Here is a 23,506-nt window from a genome sequence, read left to right on the forward strand (position 1 = left end):
TCTCCTGCATTGCAGGCACATTCTTTACCAACTGAACTACTACTCCAGAAGCTCAAGAATAATCTGTGAAAATCATGATATCATTAACTCTACAGAGTTGGTTTTTTGGTTCATTTTTGAGAAGATACTTTTTTCCCAGAGTTAGCTGGAAGTTTATTTCAATATTTGAGTACAGTAGGGACTTTGTACATTTTGTTCCTTACAGTATCCTAGCACAGAGAATGGTTCCTGGCACATGATAGGTACTCAATAAACACTTATATACTGAATGGACATTAATTAGGATTTTTGTGTGTGTGCAGATTCTTATGTATCATTAGAAAGGCAGTAATATATACATCAAGTCACATATTGTATTGATATCAGAGTGAACTTATTTAATTTTAGACAAGACAAAAATAGAATATTTAAATATGAAAAACCTATCTTGGTAATAAAGAACATTTCTATAATAAAATATTTTATAATGGAACTTTAAAAATCAATTTCCTTATAGTCTAATGATGTTGTATTATACCTTTTTGGCATGTAGTTTTATTTAAGATGATGAGTTTTCTAGTCCTGGATTATATCCAAATTTATGTAATAATGAATCACAAAATTAGGTTTGATTTTGTTTACACTACATAACACAGTGTCTTAATCATCTGTTAATCTGCCATATACACATCCTTTGGCTCCAAGATGACTATTATGACTGTTCTAGATAAACCATAAATGCAAACTTAACATTAAATCACAAGTGTTCAGAGGATGTAACAGGTGGCCCTGATCTGATGTGAGTGCAGCTAAATAATGTGGTGAAATAATTGGAGCTTAGAAAGATAGAAAACATCTGGGCTTCAAGGGAGAACATTTGCATCCTTTTTACTGCCTTTTAAATAGAGGGCTACATCATTCTGGGTTATGTAGAAAGAAAGGGCTAGTGTTAGGAACTCCATGATCTTCATTCTGTTCATCTGAGCTCCAAAGGGTGGGACTAGTATACTTGGTTATGGGAGAAAGATAAGGTTTCTTAGACCATTTTTCATTTTCTCTTTTCCAGTCATGCTGTTTGTTTTATATGTGCTTGCAGGGCCTGGTTAACAGTATCACTTGTTCTTTTGAAGGAAATTGAACTTGTGAATGATGGAATCATAGTTGCCATGCCCCTGATTGTTGATAACTTGTTTCTTTGCTCCATGGAAAGGCATGGATGGAACAGAGCTGTGGAAAAGCAACATCATTTTAGCTCAATGACTAGGCTCTTTTAAGATAGCCAGCCTATAATACAGGGCTCCCATTAGTTTCAGCATTTACACACAGAGAGACCCTTTTATAAATGCAAACATTTGACATGTGGAGCGGGTAGCCTTTCCCTTCTCCAGGGGATCTTCCCAACACAGGGAACAAACCCAGGTCTCCCGCGTTGCAGGTGGATTCTTTACCAGCTGAGCCACAAGGGAAGCCTAAGAATACTGGAGTGGGTACCCTTTTCCTTCTGATATTAACGTATCAGTACAAATGACGGATGGAGGAGCCCGGTAGGCTGCAGTCCATGGGGTCGCTAAGAGTCGGACATGACTGAGTGACTTCACTTTCACTTTTCACTTTGCATTGGAGAAGGAAATGGCAACCCACTCCAGTGTTCTTGCCTGGAGAATCCCAGGGATGGGGGAGCCTGGTTGGCTGCCATCTATGGGGTCGCACAGAGTTGGACACGACTGAAGTGACTTCGCAGCAGCAGCACAGATGAATTTATAAGACTAAGCCTACAAGAGATTAAAAGTCTGAAAAAATTTGGAACAGTACAGTAACATTCTGAAAGATCAGGAGGCCAAGATCTACCCAGTGGTTCTCAACCCTAACTGTACATCAGAATCATTCTGGAATTTATGAAACAGATTTCCATACCCAACCCTGAACCTGAACTTCCAAGATGTGAATTCGATAAGGCTCTATTTTAAACAAATTAATAAACTTTATTTTAAAAGGCATTTTAGGTTCATAACAAACTTGAATGAAATGTACAGAGGGCTCCCATATACTCCCTATTCCCATATACCCACAACCTCCCCTACTATGGACATCATACACTGTAGTGATACGTTTGTTACAATCAATGAGCCGGCATTGACACATCACTATTGAGCAAAGTTCATGCTTTACATTAGGGGGTCATTCTTAGTGTTCTATGGGTTTTGGCAACAATTTGGTGACATATATCCACCACTATAGTGTTACACAGAATAGTTTTACTGCCTATGTACTGACTATTTATCCGTCCCTCTCTCCAGCCTCTGATCTTTCTATTATCTCCATAGTTTTGTCTTTTCCAGAAAGTTATAAGGTTGGAAACAGTATGTAACCTTTGCAGATTTGCTTGTTTCCCTGCTTAATATAATCTGTCTTTACATCTCCTCCATGTCTTTTCATGGCCTGATAGCTCATTTCTTTTTGGCACTGAATAATATCCCAGTGTTAGGATGTACCACAATTTATCCATACACCTACTGAAGGTTTGCTTCCAAGTTTTGACAACTATAAAGCTGCTATAAACCACATATAGGGTTTTGTGTGAATAAAAGCTTCCAATTAATTTTGGCAAATAGAGAAGAGCTTGACTGCTGGGCTATATGGTAGGAGTAATTCAGTTTTCTAAGAAACTGACAAATTGTCTTCCAAAGTGGATATGCCATTTTGCATTCCCACAATGTTCCTGTGGCTACACATCCTTTTCAGTATTCAGGGTTGTCAGCACTTTGGAGTCCAGCCATTCTCATAGGTACATACAGGTCTCTTGTTTTAATTTCAATTGCCTAATGACATATGCAGAGTACATCATGAGAAACACTGGGCTGGAAGAAGCACAAGCTGGAATCAAGATTGCTGGGAGAAATATCAATAATGCAGATATGCAGATGACACCACCCTTATGGCAGAAAGTGAAGAGGAACTCAAAAGCCTTTTGATGAAAGTGAAAGTGGAGAGTGAAAGAGTTGGCTTAAAACTCTACACTCAGAAAACGAAAATCATGGCATCTGGTCCCATCACTTCATGGGAAATAGATGGGGAAACAGTGTCAGACTTTATCTTTTTGGGCTCCAAAATCACTGCAGACGGTGATTGCAGCCATGAAATTAAAAGACGCTTACTCCTTGGAAGGAAAGTTATGACCAACCTAGATAGCATATTGAAAAGCAAAGACATTACTTTGCCAACAAAGGTCTGTCTAGTCAAGGCTATGGTTTTTCCAGTAGTCATGTATGGATGTGAGAGTTGGACCGTGAAGAAAGCTGAGCACCAAAGAATTGATGCTTTTGAACTGTGGTGTTGGAGAAGACTCTTGAGAGTCCTTTGGACTGCAAGGAGATCCAACCAGTCCATTCTGAAGGAGATCAGCCCTGCGGGTTCTTTGGAAGGAATGATGCTAAAGCTGAAACTCCGGTACTTTGGCTACCTCATGAGAAGACTTGACTCATTGGAAAAGGGTCTGATGCTGGGAGGGATTGGGGGCAGGAGGAAAAGGGGACAACAGAGGACGAGATGGCTGGATGGCATCACTGTCTCGATGGACGAGAGTTTGAGTGAACTCCGGGAGTTGGTGATGGACAGGGAGGCCTGGCGTGTTGCGATTCATGGGGTCGCAGAGAGTCGGACACGACTGAGCAACTGAACTGAACTGAACTGAATGACATATGATGGTGAACAACTTTTCATATGCTTACTTTGCATTGGTATATCTTCCTCCTTGGTGAGGTGTCCAAGTCTCTTACCGCTTTTTAAATCTGGTTGTTTTCTAATTGTTTCAAGAGTCCTTTGCATACTTTGAATAACATTCCTTCATCTGATGTATCTTTTACAAATATTTTCTTCCAGTCTGTGGTTTGTCTTCTCATTCCCTTGACATTGTCTGTTGAAGAGCAGATGTTTTTAATTTTAACAAAGCCAAATTCATCCGTTATTTCTTTCATGGATTATGACTTTGGTGTTGTGTCTTACAAGTCACTGTGATTATCAAGGTCACCTAGGTTTTTTACTGTATTACCTGCTAGGACTTTTCTAGTTATACATTTTACATTTAGGTCTGTGGTCCATTTTCTGCTAATTTTTGTGAGGGGTGTAAGTTCTGTATCTAGATTAGTTTGTTTTGTACATGAATGTCCAGTTTTTCCAGCACCATTTGTGGAAAGACTATCTTTGCTGCATTGTATTGCCTTTGATCCTTTGTTAAAGATCGGTTGACTATGTTTAAGTGAGTCTATTTCTGGGCTCTCTATCCTATTCCATTTTTATATTGTCTCTCTTTCCACCAATACCACACTGTATTGATTACTGTAGCTTTATAGTAAGTCTTGGAGTTAGGTAGTGTCAGTCCCCTGACATTGTTCTTCTCCTTCAATATTGACTCGACTAATCTGAGTCTTTTGCCTCTTCATATAAACTTTTGAATCTGTTTTCAGTATCTGCTGGGATTTGAATGGCATTGCAGGACTGGAAAAGGTCAGTTTTCATTCCAATCCCAAAGAAAGGCAATGCCAAAGAATGCTCAAACTACCACACAATTGCACTCATCTCACATGCTAGTAAAGTAATGCTCAAAATTCTCCAAGCCAGGCTTCAGCAATACATGAACTGTGAACTTCCAGATGTTCAAGCTGGTTTTAGGAAAGGCAGAGGAACCAGAGATCAAATTGCCAACATCCGTTGGATCATCAAAAAAGCAAGAGAGTTCCAGAAAAACATCTGTTTCTGCTTTATTGACTATGCCAAAGGCTTTGACTGTGTGGATCATAATAAACTGTGGAAATTTCTGAAAGAGATGGGCATACCAGACCACCTGACCTGCCTCTTGAGAAACCTATATGCAGGTCAGGAAGCAACAGTTAGAACTGGACATGGAACAACACACTGGTTCCAAATAGGAAAAAGAGTACATCAAGGCTGTATATTGTCACCCTGCTTATTTAACTTGTATGCAGAGTACATCATGAGAAAAGCTGGGCTGGAAGAAGCACAAGCTAGAATCAAGATTGCTGGGAGAAATATCAATAACCTCAGATATGCAGATGACACCACCTTATGGCAAAAAGTGAAGAGGAACTATGAAGTCTCTTGATGAAAGTGAAAGTGGAGAATGAAAAAGTTCGCTTAAAGCTCAACATTCAGAAAACAAAGATCATGGCATCTGGTCCCATCACTTCATGGGAAATAATGGGGAAACAGTGTCAGACTTTATCTTTTTGGGCTCCAAAATCACTACAGATGGTGACTGCAGCCATGAAATTAAAAGATGCTTATTCCTTGGAAGGAAAGTTATGACCAACCTAGATAGCATATTCAAAAGCAGAAAAATTACTTTGCCAACAAAGGTCTGTCTAGTCAAGGCTATGGTTTTTCCTATGGTCATGTATGGATGTGAGAATTGGACTGTGAATAAAGCTGAGTGCTGAAGAAATGATGCTTTTGAACTATGGTACTGGACAAGACTCTTGAGAGTCCCTTGGACTGCAAGGAGATCCACCAGTACCTCCTAAAGGAGATCAGTCCTGGGTGTTCATTGGAAGGACTGATGTTGAGGCTGAAACTCCAATACTTTGGCCACCTCATGTGAAGAGTTGACTCATTGGAAAAGACCCTGATGCTGGAAGGGATTGGGGGCAGGAGGAGAAGGGGACAACAGAGGATTAGATGGCTGGATGGCATCACTGACTCGATGGACATGAGTTTGGGTAAGCTCCAGGAGTTGGTGATGGACAGGGAGGCCTGGCATGCTGTGATTCATGGGATCACAAAGAGTCGGACACGACTGAGCGACTGAACTGACTGATGTTGAGTTTACAGGTCAAATTGGGAAGGCAGAACATCTTGACAATATTAATCAGTCTTTCTCGAAATCTTTCATCAGAGTTTTGTAGTTTTTTCTCATCTGTTTTTGTACATCTTTTCTTGATTTATACCTAAGTATTTCACATTTGGGGGGTTCTAATGTAAATGACAATGTGTTTTTAATTTCAAATGCAACTTGTTCATTGCTGGTGTATAGGAACGTGACTTTTCATATTAATCTTGTATCCTTCAATCTTGTTGGAATTGTTTATTAGTTCTAGGAGTTGTTTTGTCAGTTCTTTCAGGTTTTCTATGTAAACAATAGTGTCATATGCAAACAAATATTTTTATTTCTTCCTTCTCACTCTGTGTACTTCTTTCTTTTCCTTGCCTTATTGAATTAGCTAGAACTTCCAATACAATGTTGAAAAAAGTAGTGAAATGGGACATCCTTGTCGTATTCTTGAACTTAGCATGAAAACTTCAAATTTATCACCATTACGTATAATGTAGCTATTGGTTTTTAATAGATTTTTAAAAATAGAGTTTTGAAACTCCTCTCTATTCCTAGTTTGCTAAGAATTTTTATCATGAATAGGGATTAGACTTTATCAAATGCTTTTCTGCATTAATTAATATAACCATGTGATTTTTTTCTTTAGTTTGTTGATATGATGAATGACACTGTTTATTTTAATTAATTAATTTATTTATTTTACTTTACAATATTGTATTGGTTTTGCCATACATTGACTTGAATCTGCCATTAGTGTACATGTTTTTTGAATGTTGAAATAGCCTCGCATTGCTAGGATAAATCCTGTTTGGTCATGGTATATAACTCCTTTTATATATTGTTTATTTGATCTTCTTATATTTTGGTGAGATTTTTGCATTCATATTGGTAAGAGATATTGATCTATTTTATTTTCTTTGTCTGGTTTTGGTATTAAAGTAATGCTGGCCTTGTGGATTGAATTAGAAAATGTTCCCAATTTCTTTAATAGATTAGGCCATTCAGATTGTCTATTTAATCTTGTGTGAGTTCTGGAAGCTTATATCTTTTAAGGAACTGGTCCATTTCATCTAGGGGTTATCAAATTTGTTGGCATAGTGTTGTTCACAGCATTCTTTTATTATCCTTTTAATGTTCATACAGTGTCCCTTCTTTCATTTCTGATAATAGTAATGTGTGTCTTTTCTCTCTTTTGTTTCTTTGTTAGCCTTCTTAGAAGCTTATTGATTTTATTGATCTTTTCAAAGAATAAGATTTTGGTTTTGTTAACTTTTTATTTGATTTCTTGTTTTCAATTTTGTTCATTTCTGCTCTAATTTTTTTTAATTATTTATATTCTTCTGCCTCTTTTGGATTTAATTTGTTCTTCTTGATCTAGTTTCCTGTGGTGGAAACTTAGATGATTGAATTTAGAGCTTTCTCCTTCTCTAATATATGCATTCAATGCTATAGATTTCTCTGTAAGAACTGCTTTCACTGCATCCCATACATTTGGATAAATTTAGTTCAAAATTAAAATTTCTTGAGATTTTTTTTTGACCCATGTGTTATCAAGAAGTGTGTTAATTTCCATGTATTCTGTGATTTTTCCAGTTATCTGTTATTGATTTTTAGTTTAATTCCATTGTGGCCTGAGAGCATATTTGTAATGTTTTAAATCTGTTAGGTGTGTTTTATGGCTCATAATATGGTATATCTAGGTGAATGTGAGCTTGAGAAGAATGTGTAGTTGTTGGATGAAGTAGCTTCTAGATGGCAACTATTTCCAGTTCATTGATGGTGCTATTATGTTCAACTATGTTCTAACTTATTTTTCTGGCTACTGGATCTGTCCATTTCTGAGAGAGGGGTATTAACATCTCCAACTAAAATAGTGGATTCATCAATTGCTCCATGAAGTTCTATCAGTTTCTGCTCATATATTTTAATACTCTGTTATTAGGTGCACACATGTTAAGGATTGTTATGTCTACTTAGAGAATTAACCTCCTTATCTGTATCTAACATCCCTCTTTAACCCTAATAACTTTCCTTACTCTCAAGTCTTCTCTGTCTGAAATTAATATAGTTAGTTTCACTTTCTTTTGGTTAGTGTTAGCATGGTATGTTTTCCTCCATAGCTTGACTTTTAGTATTTTTATATTAAAGTGTATTTCTTTAAATATCCAACAAGGATCTAATAAAGCAGATGAAATTCTGCTCAATGTTATGTGGCAGCCTGGATGGGAGGGGAGTTTGGGGGAGAATGAATACATGCGCATGTATGGCAGAGTCCCTTTGCTGTTTACCTGAAACTATCACAACATTAATTGGCTATACCCCAATAAAAAAAAAGTTTTTAAAAAGTGGATTTCTTATAGACAATATAGAGTTGGGTCTTATTTTTTGATACACTCTGACAGTCTTTTAATTGGTGTATTTAGAACATTGACCTTTAAAGTGATTATTGATGGATTAATATCTATCATATTTGCTATTGTTTTTCATTTGTTGTCTTTGATCCTCCTGTTTTTATCTTTCATAATTTTTCTGCATTTTTTAGATTCAGTTCAGCATTTTACATAGTTCATTTATTTCTCCTTTCCTAGCATATTGATTATACTTTAAACATTTTTTTTCATAGTTTCCCTAGAGTTTACGATATATATTTACAACTATTCCAAGTTTACTTTTAAATAACACTATCCCATTTCACAGGTAGTATAAGTACTTTGTAATAACAAAATATCCCTAGTTCATCCATACTATTAATTGTATGTGCATGTGTGTGAAAGTCACTCAGTTGAATCCGACTCTTTGCTACTCCATGGACTATACAGTCCGTGGAATTCTCTAGGCCAGAATACTGGAGTGGGTAGCCTTTCCCTTCTCCAGAGGATCTTCCCATCCCAGGGATCGAACCCAGGGCTTCTGCATTGAAGGCAGATTATTTACCAGTTGAGCCACAAGGGAAGCCCAAGAATACTGGAGTGGGTAGCCTATCCCTTCTCCGGGTATCTTCCAGACCTAGGAATCGAACCGGGGTCTCCTGCATTGCAGGCAGATTCTTTAACAACTGAACTATCAGGGAAACCCTTGTATCATTGTTGTAATTCATTTCACTTATACATAAGCATCATAAGCATATAGCTATACCTATCTAGATATATATCACACATATACATATTTAATTTAATATGTTGTTATTATTTTGAACAACTTTTATCTGTTAGATCAATTAAGAAAAATAATAATAAAAGTTTTTATTTACCTTACCACTTCTGATGCTTTCTTTTTCTTTATTAGATCATAGTTTCTGGCTTATATCCATTTCCTTCTCTCTGAAGAACTTTTAACATTTAAGGCACATACTGGCAACAAACTTCCTCAATTTTTGTCTGTCTGAGAAGGTCTTATTTCTCTTTAACTTTTGAAAGGTAATTTCAAAAGGTGTAGAATTCCAGCTTGGTGATTTTTTTCACTCTCAACACTGTAAACATTTCCGTCCAGTCTCTTCTTGCTTGCATGGCTTCTAGATAAGCCTAATGTAATTATTGTCCTTGCTTTTTTTTTTATAGATAAGGTGATATTTTTCTTCTGACTTTTTCTGAGATTATCATTGATTTTCTGAATTTTGAATATGATATTCCTAGTAGTTTTGTTTTATTTTGCATTTGTCCTGCTTAGTGTTCTCTGAGTTTTCTGTGTTTTGATGTCTTATAATAATTTTGGGGAAATGTTCCATCACTGTTTCCTCAAATATTCCTCTGTTCCTTTCTTCTACGTTTGGTACTCCTGTAACACATACATTACATCCTTTGTAGTCATCCCATATTCTTAGATGTTCTGGGAGTTTTTTCAGTCACTTTTCTCTTTGTGTTTCAGTTTTCAAAGTTTCTATTGTCATATTCTCAAGCTCTGAGCGATTCTTTCCTCTTTTGTGTCCAGTCTATTAATTAACCTATCAAAGACATTCTTCATTTCTGTTACAGTATTTTTTTGACCTCTAGAATTTCTTCTTGATCTTTCTTAAAACTCCCATCTCTCTGCTTACATTAACCATCTGTTCCTGCACATTGTCTACTTTTTCTAGTAAAGACCTTATCATGGTTTTTCTTTTTCTCAGGTTATGGTATGATAATTTCAAACTATGTTTCTTGCTGTTTAGTACACTTTGTCATTTTTTGTTGAAAGGTAGGTATGATGTACTCAGAAACTGTGGTAAATAGATCTTTAGTAACATGGGGGTAATTGAGGGACAGTGTTATACAGTGTTATAATTAGATCTCAGTTGTTGATGAACCTGCTCCCCTGAACTGTGAATTTCACCAATGTTTCTCAGTCTCCCAGCCCTCGCACCTTAGGTGGGACAAGATGGCTAGAGGGAGCTGAAGTTGGGTATCTCCCTTCCCCTAAGCCAGTTGGGCTCTGACAAAACCCCTATAGGTTAGGCTCTGATAAATAGTTTTGCCTGAGGGCAGGCCTTGTTCACAATAACAGAATGCTCTGGCATATTTGAAAATGGTATTTTTTTACCCTGGCTCTGTTGGAATCACAAGACTTTTCTCCAGTATATACTGTTGGGACTGGATTGAGCTCCTGGAAGTAAATCTCACAAAAGTGTGGGGGCTCTTCTCTGACTGAATCCTTCCAGAGCTTTCCTCTCAGACTTGTCCACACTCAGTCACTACAATTCATCAGTTGCATTTTAGGTTTTCCTTCATTGGCACTGGTTCCCATGGAGGTTTCTCTCATGGGTTTCTGCTCCAGAAAGTTGTGACTCTCTGAATTCACTTGCCTATCCAATTTGGGGGGAGTGCATTGTGCTCTGAATGCTCTTCTCTGAGGAATCTAAAAAAAACTTTTGTGTGGATCTTTCAGTTTGCTCAGCTTTGATTTATTGTTAGGGTGGTGACTTCTGAGCTCCTTACATGCCAAATGAGAAACCAGAAGTCTAGAAGTCTCTCTTTTTCAGGATGAGTCTGATGCTTATAAGGGTTTTGACCTCATTAGCTTTTACACTTAAAAAAAAATAAGTACCATCTTGTTTCAAAGAACATCTACAAATTTTTTTAAAAATATAAAATTGGAAAAGTGGGGGCTGTTCTGGTTTTAAGTGTGTGTGTTGGAGAGGCAGGAATCTATAGTTTTATCCTCTCAGACCCTCCGTTGATGGCAGCCCCAACTTCCTCTGCAGAATCTCTCATTTGTCAGGGGTGCTGCTCTCTCCAGGATGGAGTAAGGCAACTATTTCTGAAAACTCTTAGTGGTGGTGGTTGTTGGGTGTGTGTAGGTGCCTGTATGTATCTGAGCAGCCAGTCAGCAAGAAGGCAGCACCCAAAACAGCACTGGCTTCAGATATTTGCCCTGAAAAGTGAAAAGGGCAGGAAGGTGATGCAATTGGAATCAAAGTTAGCAATGGGTTTGCTGTGAAAAAAGACCATTTTGCAACTTGCCTCCTTTAAGTGATCCTGTTAGTGCAGGGCGTTATTTAGTTAACACAGCCTAAGGGGATGTTTTAAAGGTGGAGGATTGCCCTGGTGATGAACAAATATGAGAAATAAACTTCCAGTGGGGCTGGGTTGCCTGCTGACTGTGATTTCCTGATGATCTACAACAATGGTTATTCACTAACAGCTGGCGCATGTCTCCCTCAGACAAAGCCACTGGGAAGCGCAGGCGCTCGGATTGGTGAACCAGAACCGTTTCCCTGGTAACAGTTAACTAGCACGTGTTTTATTGTTTCCAACTGCTTTTCCTGGGGTATTTGCAGGTGGTGGGAGATGCTTTCTTAAAGAGGGGTCATAACCTCATGAACTTTCAGATGTTGCAACAAATTAGGGAACAAAACATTTTTTTCTTTCAAATATATTAAGTAAATCTTATTACATAGCATTTTCAAGACAGATGCAGCCCAACAGTTTTCTATTTTGCCATTGTTTCCAGATGTTATCAGTTTTAAAGTCAGAGCTCCATTTTATGATCAGGAAAAATGGTAAGGTATAGGAAGGTAAAATTAGTGATGTGTATGGCAGTAAAAAAAATTTTTTGGCCTCTTGGGAGTGTATTCTAATTTTATATTTTGCTATGAAATATGAGTTCAGACCATAAAGTGTGAGTGTATTTGTAATTGGCCTTTTAATGGTTTGTATATTCTGTCTCTTCATTAATTTATTTAGCTCATTGTTTTTGCCTTTGCTGGTAGTATTTTTTATTGTTTTAAATTTATAGAAAATTTATAGTATTGCTATAAAATATTAGACCAAATAAGATAAGACTTGATCATATTAGGATTTCTTTCTATATTTATTTGACATGTTTTTGAAAGGATCAGTTAATTTCCAGATGGGTAGCTCCCTCTTCTGTCTGGTTTGCAGAACTCCCATCTTCCAAAACCACAGTTGGAAGGTAAAGTTTGTAATCACAGAATTCTCTAGCTTGGCTGAAGGTAGTTTACCATCAGAATAGCAAATCTCATGAATTGGGATATGGAGGATGCTTCCATTGTAATAATTTGGTTTAAAATAAATAATCAACCCTGTTAAAATTGCTGGCTGATAGTAAAAAAAAAACCAAAACATTCTTTTAAGTTAATATTGAATTTTATCTGCTGATAGCACTGAAAAGATGCAGGCCTGATCAATCATTTGTCTGAACTCTATTTGATGGACTTTGGTAAAATAAGCATTTGTCACTTAATTTGCATAGTATTCATACAATACTGCAACTCAAGGCTTCTCTTTAGTCTGACTTGCAAGGGTTTTTCTGGTAAGGGGTCTTCATGGGTCTTTAAATGTGCACTCACTTGTACCTTATTAGATTAGTAATATTCAGATATTCTTCCCCAGGACCGTAGAATTTTTTAAAAACTTAAAAAAAAAATTTTCTTTGTTTCCTTGAGTACAATTCAATCGCGAAAGCAAGAGTTCAGGCTAGGGTCTGAAAATGAAAATGAATACAAAAAGATCTGTGACCTGAACTCATAACCACAGAAGCAAAGAGCTGATAAAACTGTTTATAATGATGAGAGTACTTATGTATAGTCTTTGTTCCTGGAGACACTATGGAATGATAAATTTTGACTGCAAAGACGAACACGTGGATTCATTCAGACAGAGCCCTCTTTTTTCCTTCAGTGGCAGGAGGCTGGGGCACTATATGATCCTAATTATGTGAATATATATTAAATGAACACTGTTGACAATTCTCCACTTTATTTTTATGTTGGGTAGGCACACTTAGGGACCCTCTGAAAGAGAAAGCTCATTTTACCTTACACACTCCTGTTGTACTGTGTCACTGTATTCTTACTTTATAGTTTTATTAAAGTATAGTGGGATACCAAGAACAATTTGAATATAGTGAAATGGGAATCAGAAGACTATTTATTATTGAAATTTGGAGACTTAAGCATGCATTTAAAGATTTTCAATTTTGTCTTTATCTCCAAGTAGGTGAAATAATACTCCAAGTAATAAAATATTAGATAGTAAATCTCATTTGGAATGCTGCTGCTGCTGCTGCGTCTCTTGTCAAAAATCACAGACCAAAATATACTCAATTCCACCTCCCCTTTTGTGGCACTGAGCAGGGAGAGAGAGGGTAGTTGTTTGTTGAGGGTTCTGCAGCAAGACGGTTACAGAAATCCTTGTGTTTTTCTGGCTTCTATCTGACTAGGCTTCTATTCGACTAGGTCATACCCTGCTCAATGGTCAAGGAGTTCTTTACTACTTGGCTGTGGCCCCATAAATATGAAGTCTGTGATTTCTTTCTTCCTCTAAGTACAGAGACCCTCACCCCTATTTCTCAGATTTGCATCCCAGTGACTTAATAGCTGATGACTTCAGACTAGTTAACCAAACTCTCTGTGCTTTAGTTTCCACTTCTAGGAAGTGAAAATATTAATAATGCATCTCTCACAGAGTTAATACCAGTGATGGCACGGTGTCTGGTACATAGTAAGCACTTGATCAACACTGGGTATTTTTTTATTATTGTCATTTTCTACCATTCTTCACACAATGTGTGCTGTGGTCTTTATTTACTCTATAGCACAAAGTAATCACATTCTAAAACAAATGAATCTAGTATCCCCATGTTCATAGCAGCATTATTCACAATAGCCAAAAAGTGGAAGCAACCCAATTTGCTTTTAATTCCAATTTTGTCTATCCATGGATGAATGGATAAGTAAAATGTGATATATACATACATTGGAATACTATTCAGCTGTAAAAAGGGAGGAAATTCTGACACATGCTACACATGGATGAATTTTGAGGGCGTTATATTAAGTGAAATAAGCCAGCCACTAAAATGCAGATACTGTATAATTCCACTTACATGAATAATCTCAAGTAGTCAAATTAAAAAAGACAGAGAGCAGAGAGGTGATTGGTAGGGAGTAAGGAGAGGAAATAATGGGGAATTTTTAAAAATGAATACATAGTTTCAGTTTTGCAAGATGAAAAGAATTCTGGAAACTGGTTGCACAACCATGTGAACGTATTAACTGCTAACTGAATATCTAAAAATGGTTAAGAGGGTAAATTTTATGCTGTGTGTATTTTATTACAATTTAAAACTCTTAAAGATTAAATAAAATTGAAGGGTCTAGTGCAGTTGGAGGATGTGAGTTATATTAGCTAATCTGGAAGTTTTGACTTCTTGGTCCCAGAGTTATGGGCCCATGTTGTGGGTTGGGTTAGGATTTTCTGGGTGGATAAGTATGCAATAGCAGTTCTTGAACATTGTGTCTGTTTTAGTTCTGTTTTTTTCCTCTAAGATTGCTGATTTCCAGCCAAGGATGGACTTAATTTCCAGGGACTTATAGTTTATGGACTCGGATGAAATTACAGAAGCACTCTTTTCTCACAGACACATGACGAAACCCCACAGAGACTCTTCAAAAAAATGCAAACACATGAAAAGCAAATTTGATTCAGCAAGTTTGCCATTAACAAAACCTCCTTTGGGGAATGGTCTAGGCTATTAGAAAGAAGCTTAGAAACTGCTTTATTGAACAAAGTAAGAGAAAAGGTAGAGAAAAAGAGAAGAAAATTCATCTTGGTTTGGAATTTTCTTTTCTAGATTTCTGTTTAATTACTATTATCATGTACAGAGATATTAAAAACATCATATATTTCCAGGATAAAAAAGCAAGTGCAACTGGAAAAGGGTTTATGCTAAATTGGCAATTGATGATTTCTTATAACAATCAGATGTAAAAGTTGTTTCCTTTTTATTTCAATTCAAAGATTCCTTTCATTCAGTATTTAATATATGCTAAATTGGCATTTGATGATTTCTTATAACAATCAGATTTGTAAAAGTTGTTTCCTTTTTATTTCAATTCAAAGGTTCCTTTCATTCAGTATTTAATATCCTTTTAAATTCCATTCAGTAACATTTACTGAATATCTGCTATGCAGTGTCTCAGAGAAGCAACTGCTCGGTTGGAGGTTTTTTAAGTAATAGAAGAATATAAATACTTCAAAACATTTTTTTTAATGTTTGAAGTAAATGTACTGGAAAAAATAATAGCTATTCTTTCAAGTAACATTTTCATTATGACCAAGGGACTTATATAAACTAAATATTTGCTGAGGAAGATTCTTCAACTATATTGTAGCAAGAAAGTCTTCTTTCAGATAGGGAATAGTCACCACATGGGTGAATGTGTCTGCTTAAGCCAGAGTCATAAAAGAGACAAGCTATGTACTTCTTTTGTCAGCTTGTCAAAAATAGCAAAGAAAATGCTTAGTAGCAGGACAAGATTAAAATGTGTCCAGCTCTGTTACTTTCAAAAGGCCACATTTTAATTTTATTTTGTCCTTTTAAAATAACAATGAGAAGTTTTACCTTAAATGTTGTAAATTAAACATTGAAATACAATTATTAGCTTACTCAGAGGCACTACCACAATCCTCCTTTCAGTGTCATCTTAATAAAAAGTTTGGGTTTATGAATCCACCAATAGGCCTTTTATTTGAATCCCACAAGCTCAACAACAATCTTGAGATCACAAAATACACATAAAGAAAAACATGACTTACCAAGAAAAATAGCTGTAACAGCACAAGACAAAATAAAAATGTTGATGATGTTATTCAGCTCTCTTATCTTTCAGCACTAGAGACTTTCTCTATCTGAAGACTCTAGACAAAGGTGGGGGGAAATAAGGGGTGGTTTTAATATTAAAAGCTATAAAAGGTGAGAAATAGGCCCCAAAAAGCACATCTAAACACAGCAATGTATTTCATAACAGAAACGTTTTTCTTTTCATTCTCAATATTTCTAGTTGAACAAGTACCCACCACCTCAACGATTCTCAATAAAAATATTTTTACCCTTTTGAGAGAGAGAGAGAGAGAGAGGCATTAAGTTCATTTTGAAAGATTCACATTTAGCTTTTAGCTGAAAGGGAATCTTTGGTGGCTTTTGAATCCTTTTCAAGTCATGAAACATGAGAGAGAAACTGAAGAGATCAGATCTTAGCCTACCTCTTCCAGCCCTTGAGAATTCCCTCTCCAAGTAGTTTCTTAAACAGTGAGGCTGCATCAGAATCCTCAGTTCTTCTTGGAAGTTATTAAATCAGCAGAAAGACCAACAATGATGGCACATGAAATCTAAGTTTTGTATAGGAAACGGACGGGCAGTCTACACTTTGTTATTCACTTGATAGACACAGCCATTTTGACAGCCCTAACCTTGGAAACCACAGGTCCTGCTGAGCTCAGCAGGAGTCAAACGCTGAGTACCATCTGTCAAAGCTTTATTCCCTCCTCCTTCTTATCCACGCCTTTACTATAAGATGCTAAAAAGCGATGAATGAAAGTCGCTAGCTACAGTTAAACTTGTGCGCATGATAACACTAATGTTGGGGTAAGAAATTCACTCTGCAATCTACCAAATTTGAGTGAACTGAATTAGGTATACTATGTTCTTTCTTAATGATTAGCAACAGAAGAAAGTGTGTGTTGAGGAGCTCCAGAATTATACTCCAGCAACAAATGCTACAAAATAAGGAAATTGTACATCATTTGGTATGGTTTTGCCAACCCTGGTTCAAATGATAAATGGTTTAGAAAGTTCTTAACCCTCAGGATTCTTTGTTTTTCCTCAATGTCATTAATTAAACATATATTAAAAACACATTTGCTTCTTCTTTCCAAAAGTAAAGATTTTGCTGAGTTAAACTCTTCATAAAAAGAAATCCCATTCAGAACACACTGTCTTCCCCTCTCTCTAGCATAATAAATTCTAAAAAATTAACAAGCCTTATTATAGTGTAATCAGTTAAACCAAGCATGGTATTATAGTTCATGCTGCACTCATATAGAAGACAGAATATCTACTGATAACATAAAGGAGTTAGAAATGACATTGCTTTGATTAAGTGCTACCAAAATGCTACTTATTTTTGAAGTACAGATTTATTTTGCATTGCACTTAAAATTTTCGTATATTTAATAAATAATTTTACATATCTATTTAAAATCTTTAAATTTAGAATGCCATTTCTAGCACACACAGTTCACTCAGCAATTTAGAAAAAGTTCCCATAAACACAGAATCATACTAGAAGTTTAGAAATTAAGAGGAGAAGAAAGTGAGGTCTTTAGTAGAATTATTCCAAGTTTTAATTTTTAGTTAAATTTTATGCTTTAGTCTTTAAACTTATTCTTTGTTTATCTAATTTTTCTTCTAATCTTCCCAAATTCTAAAAAGTAGTTATTTAAGATATTATGTCATGATAATCCTATATAAACTCTGTGTACTAGATGTAATATACTATAGCAAGTACTTATTCATTGCTTAATGGATAATTACATCATCAAGAAGACATTGTGAACACATACTTTAATTGATGGTTATATTTACACAAGTGTGTACTTTTACATTTTACATTTTGCTCAATGTGTCATATGTATTTTTTATAGAGATTTGTGAGCCCTTACATACAAATGCTTGAAATGCTCTATATGAAATATTTTAGATAAGTTGCATGCCCAGACAGTGATTTTGTTTAAGTGATCAAGAACATCTTGCAATGTAAAAACTAGTTAATTAATAATAGTTTGTAACATTACAAGATTGAATTTTTTGTGCATCAGTTTTGCAAGACACTTCAGCCACATATATGATGGTGAACATATACCCAAATGCACTTGAATAAAGTGTGAATAGGTGACATTTGACTGGGGCTTTCTTTGCCCCTTCTTTGAGATTTCCTCACTTGTTCTACATTGGAGAGCTGATCTCATTCAGAGGCTGGGGAAGGAAGCTGCCTTTGCTGGTAGACTGAGTCCCTACTTGGTAAACACCTCTATAACCAGTGTCTTAATGCCTGAAATCCTTTCTCCTGGGGCAAGAAACAACTTTCACCATACTGAGAGAGAAGATTCAAAGGCAAAGGCCCTGAGGGAAAGAGAGCGCATGGCTTTAAATTATTCTTGCTGATGGTTATTCTAAGAGCAAAGAGAAGCAGAGGTGAGGAGGAAAGGAGGCACCTCGCGATAAAGAAGGGGTGTAGACAGGTGAGGCAAACCTGGGCTTCCTCAGGGTTTCACCTGGGCAGGGCTGGTCAGTGTCCACAGGGTTGTATAGCTTTGCATCATGTACATGTAGACTTTCTTGATTCTCATTGATATGTTCTCATTGTCTAATATCAGAATCTCAGAGTTTAAGGGATGTTAAGGAGCATTTAATGCAACCATTTATCACAAAGATGAAGAGACTGAGACCCAGACAGTTCTACCCTGTGGTTTATCCAAACCTTGGTTTTAAAAACAAGCCATGTTTCAATGGGATTTGACTGTGTTTAAATCCTTCCAGAGACTTTAACTTAATGATTTGCTCTATAGGCTGTCAGTAACAATTATATCCTGTATTTTATACTTTATTGTATATATTTATACTCTGTGTGTGTGTGTATATATATATATATCTATATATATATATACACACACCAACACACTATGTATGTTATTTATACTGTGAAGTGAAGTGAAGTTGATCAGTCGTGTCTGACTCTTTGTGACCCCATGGACTGTAGCCTACCAGGCTCCTCTGTCCATGGGATTTTCCAGGCAAGAATACTGGAGTGGGTTGCCATTTTCTTCTCCAGGAGATCTTCCTGACCCAGGGATTGAACCTGGGTCTCCCACATTGTAGGCAGACCTCTACCATCTGAGCCACGAGGGAAGAATCTAATGCCATCTCAATTTATACTGTAGCTGTTCCTAAAAAAGTATAGAGACAAGAACTTATGTTTATACTGAAGTTTGTCTGCGTGTGTGCTAAGTCGCTATAGTCATGTCTGACTCTGCGACCCTATGGTGTGTAGCCCACCAGGCTCCTCTGTCCATGGGATTTTCCAGACAAGAGTACTGCAGTGGGTTGCCATGGCCTCCTCCAGGGGATCTTCCCAACCCAGGGATCAAACCCACGTCCTAAGTGTCCTGCATTAGCAGGTAGGTTCTTTATCCTAGCACCACCTGGGAAGTCTCACACTGAAGTTTAGAGTTTGCAAAATGCTTTTTGCATTGACTTTCGGCAACCCACTCCAGTATTCTTGCCTGGAAAATTCCATGGACTGAGGAGCCTGGTGGGCTACAGTCCATGGGGTTGCCAAAGAGTCGGACAGGACTGAGTGGCTTCATTTCACTCACTTCTTACTAGTTGATCTGGCATAATATCTTTTCATTTCCTTTTGTTTCATTTTTTTTGTGAAGGAGAGGAGTCTAGGTGTCATGTATATTATTATGTCTGTAGTCATTTCACATCTACTGGATTTTTTTGGCATCTGCTAGGGTATACATCTCTTTGATAATTTGTGGGGGAGGGAGACAGGGAAGAAAATATTCACTCAGTCATTCAACAAAGATTTCTCAAGGATTTGTTATGTGCTAAGAGTAGAGGAGACAAAAAAGGCCCTGCATTCAGGGAAGCTGTGTTTTAGCAGGTGAGGTGACAATAGGACAAACAGAGACATTAATTATAAAATCATGCAAATATTGTAAAATTACAAGTGCTCTAAGTGGCATGCGGGAAGGAGAGGTGAAGCTAGGAGTGAGTACCACAGGGTGAGCTTTTCCTGTCAGAGAAGCTCCCCGAGAAAACTGTGACTGAGCTGAGGTGCTCTGGGGAAGGGCAGAGGAGACAGATGCTCAGGCAAAGGGAACAGTGTGGGCAGAGGCAGAGGATGCACAAGCCAGTGAAAGGGAGCTGGTGTGAGGGCAGCGTCCGATACGACATGGAGGGTCCCAGGGTAGGCCAGGCCTCACAGGGCCATGAGGGCTGTGCTTGAGATGGTTGCTGCTAAGTCACTTCAGTCGTGTCCGACTCTGTGCGACCGCATAGACGGCAGCCCACCAGGCTCCCCCGTCCCTGGGATTCTCCAGGCAAGAACACTGGAGTGGGTTGCCATTTCCTTCTCCAATGCAGGAAAGTGAAAAGTGAAAGTGAAGTCGCTCAGTCGTTTGCGACTCTGTGCGACCCCATGGACTGCCGCCTACCAGGCTCCTCCGTCCATGGGATTTTCCAGGCAAGAGTACTGGAGTGGGGTGCCATTCCCTTCTCTGTGAGATGGTTGGGATTTGTTCTAAAAGCAGTGGAAGCAAGTTGATTGTTTGAAGCAGCATAGTAGTGTGGTAATGCGATAAAATTTGGTTTTGAGATGACCACTTTGGTAGCCATGTGGGTAAAGAACTGACTGGGAAAGAGTGGAACCTTGACTGGAGGGGCTGACCAGTGAGCAAAACTTACTGGGTGAGCAAAACCAACACAGGTTCCCATTGTACAGATGGGGCAGCTGAGACCTGAGAAATGACATGGCTAGGTTCAGAGTCCATTTCTCCTGATTCCTAGGTCAGGTATTGCTGGCGGAACTATCCCACCTTCAAATGCAACCTGGATGTCTGCTGCTTGGCATGTGGGGATTGAAAATAATATTGCTTCAGGAGTGTTGGAGGATGCCACCTAAACCTGTGCCCTTCTGTTAAACAGGCAGCCTTGCGTGGTGACAGTCTGTAAAGGTCAGCACAAGCAGAGAGCTATTGCTGTCCCCACCTTGACAGAAAAGTGGAGTGCTCCCCTCTCCCCTACAACCATTAAGTTTCTACTCTCTTGATGACCTCTATACAGACCATACAGATTAGAAAGCCAATATGTTTTTAATCCTCAAAAGAAAACTGCAAGGTGAATATTATTACTCTCTCTGTTTCACAGAAGAAGAAACTGAGTTTCAAAGAGGCTGACTGCTGTGTGTTCTAGTTTTCTCATCTATAAAAGTGGAGATAATAATATTACTGACCTCGGAGGATTTCATGAGCAAACTGAGACATTTAGCACAGGGCTGAGCACAGAGTGAGTGCTCAGTAATTGTTCCTTTTTGTTATTATTATTATCTATGGAGTTCAGAGCCAGATTTAATGATAAATTATTCCCTGATAGCTCAGTTGGTAAAGACCGCCAGCAATGCAGGAGACCTTGATCGGATTCCTGGGTTGAGAAGATCCGCTGGAGAAAGGATAGGTTACCCATTCCGATATTCTTGGGCTTCCCTGTGGCTCACCTGGTAAAGAATCCGCCTGCAATGCAGGAGACCTGGGTTGGGAAGATCCCCTGGAGAAGGAGAAGACTACTCACTCCAGTATTCTGGCCTGGAGAATTCCATGGACTGTATAGTCAATGGGGTCACAAAGAGTTGGACACGACAGAACAACTTTCAGTTTCATTTTCATAGTAACTGTTTGAGGGCTTGTGGTTACTATATTTGTTTTCATTTCCTTTTCATAATATTTATTTTCTTTTAAAGAAATAATAAAAACAATTTAATAACTACTAAAATTTTGGAAAATTATCATCTATATTCTGTTTATCCTGTTAGAGTATAATAGCTTTCATATATGTTTTCCTTATTTTTTTCCTAGAAGTGTACCTATCTATACTTAGTTGGAATCATCATGTATCCCAATTTTATAACCTGCTTTTCCTCTTGACATTTTACCAGAATTTTTCATATTCATATTCATATCAAGCCTTGGTGAACATAAATGAATAAATGTCCCATAATTTAATTAGCTATATCCTGATCATAGTGTATTTTGGTTGCTTTCAGTATTTTTCCATCATAAATAATAATCTAGCAACCATTTTGGTACCTATAACATTTGCTTCTTTGAGAATATTTTCTTAGGATACATTTCAAAAATTAGAACTTGAAAATTTTGTAATATTTGCTATTTATTGCTAAATCATCATGCCAATTTAAAATTTTTATTTTATTAATTTTATTTTAGAAATGCCCTTTGTTTTGTTGGGCTTCCAAACTTTTTTTTTTTTTTTCAAAGAAATGATTTATTGAAGATCATGAGGATGAGCAATGACAGAACCAAGATTTGGAGTCTCTTCCTACTATACCAATGATGCCAATGGGAAAAAAACTCTTAAGGCTCAGATGTGAAAGAGCCAGTCATTCCTTAGGGACCAGTTGAGGCAGCAAGAAGGCTGAAGTCTAGAATTTGGAAGTTCGGAGTTCAGGTCCTGCCCCCCAATCATATATTGGTTGACTTTGGTCTCCTCAACTGCAACATAGATCCATCGGTTTTTGCCCCTGTTCTCTGGGGAGTCTGAGGCTTAGATAATGCGTGCAGGTGCTCCTGGAGCAATGTTAATCAAAGCTCTGGTGTAGGGTAGTGTCTTGCTCTGGATCCTGAACACTGAGCTGCTCTAAGAAGCTATAGTACAGTGTGTCTCAGACTTAAATCTGCGTGTGAATCATCTGGGAATCCTGTTAAATTCTGTTTTACTAGGTCTGAGGTAGCCTGGGATTTTTACATTTCCTACAAGCCCCCAGGCAATGCCTAATGCTGCTGGCTGCTGTTGGGGCCATGGACCACATGGGCCACACCTTGAGAAGCTGGCGATAGCAGCCACTCCAAGTGGTCATTTTTTCACACAGATGATTGTCCCCATGGTACAGAACACCCTGCTCATGGAGCAGTTTCAATAAGTGAAAAGGATAAGGGTTAATAGTAGCTAGCCAGATGCTCCTGAAGTGGGGTCTACTATGCTATTTGGTATGTGAATATTCCCCACCTATTTGTGGAAGCTGAAACTCCAACATTTTGGCCACATGATGCGAAGAACTGACTCACTGGAAAAGACCCTGGTGCTGGGCAAGATTGAAGGCTGGAGAAGGGGACAACAGAGGATGAGATGGTTGGATGGCATCGCCGACTTGATGGACATGATGTTGAGCAAGCTCTTGGAGTTGGTGATGGATAGGGAGGCTTGGCATGCTGCAGTCCATGGGGTCGCAGAGTTGAACACAACTAAGGGACTGAACTGAACTGATTTATGGAAGGCATGTTATCTGCTATGTTTCCTCTTGAATGCTGGAGATCCCCTATCCTTGAACCTAGGAATGTCCCCTTTCCTGAGGAATGGTAGGAAGCACAAAGCAATAACCTGAAATGATGGAGTAATAGGGAAAGTCCTAGCCTTTCATTCTTATCATTTCCTTACCTGATCATAAAGCCATGAAATGACCTTTTCCATCCTTGTTTTATATTGTTGGAGATTTCACCAAGCTCCCCTTAAAAGCTGATCAAGAAAATCTGCCAGCACCAACTTAGAAACATAAAGCATTGTTACAAATCTTTCCAAGCATCTGCTACATGAAAAGAAGCAAGATCC

At 37.7% G+C, this 23,506-nt stretch overlaps 1 long non-coding RNA gene across 1 annotated transcript; it reads right to left on the minus strand.

Annotated features, from left to right (window-relative positions):
- Positions 1 to 230: 230 nt before the first annotated feature.
- On the minus strand, positions 231 to 16,550 carry LOC129623099 (uncharacterized). The gene is made up of 3 exons (XR_008700346.1): positions 16,306 to 16,550; positions 15,859 to 15,960; positions 231 to 1,206 (listed from the first exon to the last, which is right to left on the minus strand). It is a non-coding gene; the product is annotated as an uncharacterized LOC129623099 (long non-coding RNA).
- Positions 16,551 to 23,506: the final 6,956 nt, after the last annotated feature.

The sequence above is a fragment of the Bubalus kerabau genome, chromosome 11 (assembly GCF_029407905.1).
Source record: "Bubalus kerabau isolate K-KA32 ecotype Philippines breed swamp buffalo chromosome 11, PCC_UOA_SB_1v2, whole genome shotgun sequence".
In the NCBI taxonomy this organism is placed as follows: Eukaryota; Metazoa; Chordata; class Mammalia; order Artiodactyla; family Bovidae; genus Bubalus; species Bubalus kerabau.